We start from the raw sequence: 3,613 nt of genomic DNA, 5'->3' as shown, positions 1-3,613 counted from the left end.
TCAGGGTACCCCCACCCCTTGCCGCCCGCGGGTCCCCTCAGGGCAGCCCCCGCCGCCTCACGGCACCCCTTCCCGCCATTGCGGCTCCCCTCAGGGTACCCCCCCATCCCTTGCAGCCCGCGGGTCCCCTCAGGGCAGCCCCCACCGCCTCACGGCACCCCTTCCCGCCTTTGCGGCTCCCCTCAGGGTACCCCCACCCCTTGCCGCCCGCGGGTCCCCTCAGGGCAGCCCCCGCCGCCTCACGGCACCCCTTCCCGCCATTGCGGCTCCCCTCAGGGTACCCCCCCATCCCTTGCAGCCCGCGGGTCCCCTCAGGGCAGCCCCCGCCGCCTCACGGCACCCCTTCCCGCCATTGCGGCTCCCCTCAGGGTACCCCCCGCCCCTTCCTGCCTCACGGCCCCCCTTCCCGCCGTTGCGGCTCCCCTCAGGGCGCCCCCCCCCCGCAAGCCCCCCCTTCCCGCCATTTATGCACCACCCCACAGCACCCCTCAGGCCACCATTTTAGCCCACCCAGCCGCAGCAGGCAGACCCCCCAGCACCAGGAGAACACCGCAGCCCCCATGGAAGGACAACACCCACACAAAAAAGGTTAGAAAAACACACAGAGGGTGGCAGCCAAGGAGGGACACTGCAGGGGGACACAATAAAGGCCGAGAGCCCAGGGGGACATTCCAGGGGGACAAAATAAAGGCCAAGAGCCCAAGGAGGAGGCAGCAGGAGAACATAATAAAGGCCAAGAGCCCGGGGGGAGTCCAGGGAATAAAGAGAAAGGGCTCAAAAATCACACACTACACAACAAACACAAGGGGTATGACACACAAGCCCTGTTCCCTAAACCTAACCTTAACCAGGACCCCAAACAACACCCCTTTCTCCCCAAAAGCAGCCACAGGCAGCAGCCCTCCCCACAGCCAGAGGCAATCACCCTGAATGCTGAGCCCATGCCAGCACCCTCCCCACAGCTGGAGGTAATAATCCCAAATGCTGAGCCCATGCCAGCACCCTCCCAACAGCTGGAGGCAATAATCCCAAATGCCGAGCCAATGCCAGCACCCTCCCCACAGTTGGAGGCAATAATCCCAAATGCTGAGCCAATGCCAGCACCCTCCCCACCTAACCCTAACCCCTAGCCCTGACCCTGACCATGACCCCTAACCCCCAACCCTAACCCAACCCCCTAACCCTAGCCCTGACCCTAACCCTATAGCCCCAATACCAATACAATGCCAGGACCACGCCAGGAGCCCGCCACACAAGGGACAACACACGCAGGCCAGAGACCAGCAGGTAAGGTTCAGGGGCCAAGTGGGACAGTAGTACATAGGGTGGAGGGGGCAGAGGGACAGGGGCAGGGAGCACAGAGGCACAGGGCCAGGGGCCAGTGCCATGTTAGGTGCCACACACCACCATCAGGAGTAGAAGCCAGGTAGCAGGGGCCAGATGACCACAGTAGGGGTCAGGGGTCAGCAGTAGGTGCCAGGTATCAGGGGCCAGGTGATACAGGTAGAGACCAGTGCTAGGCATCAGGTGACAGCGCCAGGTGTCAGGTTTCAGGTCAGGTGACAGTGCCAGGTGTCAGGTGTCAGGTCAGGTGACAGCGCCAGATGTCAGGTTACAGGTGTCAGGTGATAGCGCCAGGTGTCAGGTTTCAGGTCAGGTGACAGCGCCAGGTGTCAGGTTTCAGGCCCCTCCCCTCATGCCACACCCCCACCCCTCCCATAACCCCACCCCCTACCTCTAGGAATCCGTACGCACCCGCCAGGTGAACATTTAGGGTTTTCCAGGTGGGTTTTCCTGAGGGTTTCTGAGGCATAGGGTCCAGGTCAGGCACCCAGTCAGGGCCCAGGCACAGGTCACGGCCCAGTATCCAGGTCAGGGTTAGGGTTGCAGGGCAGCAGTGCAGGTAGGGGCCAGGGGCGCAGGTTAGGCGCGCAGGTGCATGCTAGGGGTGCAGGCACAGGTGAGGAGCACAGGTTAGGGGTGCAGGTGCAGGTGAGGGCCACGGGCTAGGGGGTGCAGGTGCACAGGAGGATCACAGGTTAGGGGCGCAGGCCAGGGGTGCAGGTGCAGGGTAGGAGTACAGGCTAGAATTCGGGGTGCAGGTGCAGGCCAGGGGTGCAGGTGCAGGTGAGGAGCACAGGCTAGGGTTAGGGGTCACAGGGTAGGAGGCAGGGTTAGGGGTCACAGGGTAGGAGGCAGGGTTAGGGGTCACAGGTTAGGGTCATGGGTTAGGGTCACGGATTAGGGGTCACGTGTTAGGGGTCACAGGTTAGGGTTAGTGTCATGGGTTAGGGTCACAGGTTAGGATCATAGGTTAGGGTCACGGGTTAGGGGTCACGGGTTAGGGTTAGGGTCACGGGTTAGGGTCACGGGTTAGGGTCAGGGTTAGGGTCACGGATTAGGGTCACAGGTTAAAGGTCACGGGTTAGGGTCACAAGTTAGGGTTAGGGTCATAGGGGTAGGGTTAGGGTTACAGGGTTAGGGTCAGAGGTTAGGGTCACAGGTTAGCGGTCAGGGTTAGGGTTAGGGTTGGGTTAGGGTTAGGGTTGGGTTAGGGTTAGGGGGTAGGGTTAGGGGTTAAGGTTAGGGATTAGGGTTACGGGTTAGGGTTAGGGTTGGGTTAGGGTTTGGGTTGGGGTTAGGGTTGGGTTAGGGTTAGGGTTGGGGTTCGGGTTAGGGTTGGGTCAGGGTTAGGGTTGGGGTTAGGGTTAGGGTTAGGGTTAGGTTAGGGTTTGGGTTAGGGTTTGGGTTGGGGTTAGGGTTAGGGTTTGGGGCTAGGGTTAGGGTTGGGTTAGGGTTAGGGTTTGGGTTGGGGTTAGGGTTGGGTTAGGGCTAGGGTTGGGGTTAGGGTTAGGGTTAGGGTTAGGGTTAGGGTTAGGGTTGGGTTAAGGTTAGGGTTTGGTTTAGAGTTATGGTTGGGTTAGGGTTCGGGTTAGGGGGTTAGGATTCGGCTTAGGGTTAGGGTTATGTTTAGGGTTAGGGTTAGGTTTAGGGTTGGGTTTGAGTTAGGTTAGGGCTAGGGTTTGGGTTGGGGTTAGGGTTAGGGTTTGGGTTAGGGTTAGGGGTTAGTGTTAGGTTACGATTAGGATGTGTTAGGGTTAGGCTTAGGGTTAGGATTCGGGTTAGGGTTGGGTTAGGGTTAGGGTTGGAGTTTGGGTTAGGGTTTGGTTTAGGGTTGGGGGCTAGGGTTAGGTTACGATTAGGATATGTTAGGGTTAGGGTTAGGGTTAGGCCTAGGCCTAGGCCTAGGCTTAGGATTGAGAAAACCCCAATGCCAGGAGACCCAGGGACTCTAACCATGCAAAAGGCCGGACAAGTTAAGCATGGCATATCAAAACCTTGCTCCCTCCTCCTCTTTCTGCGAGGGATAGGGTTCGGGTTAGGGTTAGGGTTCACGTTTCGGGTTAGGGTTAGGATTAGTTTTAGGGTTAGGGTTAGGGTTAGGGTTAGGTTCAGGCTTAGGGTTAGGTTCAGGGGTAGGGTTAGAGTTGGGTTTGGGTTAGAGTTTGTGATAGGGTTAGGGTTTGGGTTAGGCTTGGGGGTTAGGCTTAGGTTCAGGTTTAGGGTTACGGTTAGGGTGGGGTTAGCGTTAGCGGGTTAGTGTTAGGGTTAG

The 3,613-nt window shown here is 58.9% G+C and overlaps 1 long non-coding RNA gene across 1 annotated transcript in view; it reads left to right on the top strand.

The window, feature by feature from the left end:
- The first annotated feature begins 461 nt into the window (after positions 1–461).
- The window catches only part of LOC125335904, a 12,491-nt gene continuing 9,339 nt past the window's right edge, over positions 462–3,613 (top strand). Inside the window, exons 1-2 of the long non-coding RNA XR_007207586.1 lie at positions 462–968; positions 1,208–1,287. This is a non-coding gene — a long non-coding RNA (uncharacterized LOC125335904). The remainder of the gene's footprint in view (positions 969–1,207; positions 1,288–3,613) is intronic.

Source organism: Corvus hawaiiensis, chromosome 19 (assembly GCF_020740725.1).
Source record: "Corvus hawaiiensis isolate bCorHaw1 chromosome 19, bCorHaw1.pri.cur, whole genome shotgun sequence".
Classification (NCBI taxonomy): Eukaryota; Metazoa; Chordata; class Aves; order Passeriformes; family Corvidae; genus Corvus; species Corvus hawaiiensis.
This window is presented reverse-complemented; position numbering and strand designations above follow the sequence as displayed.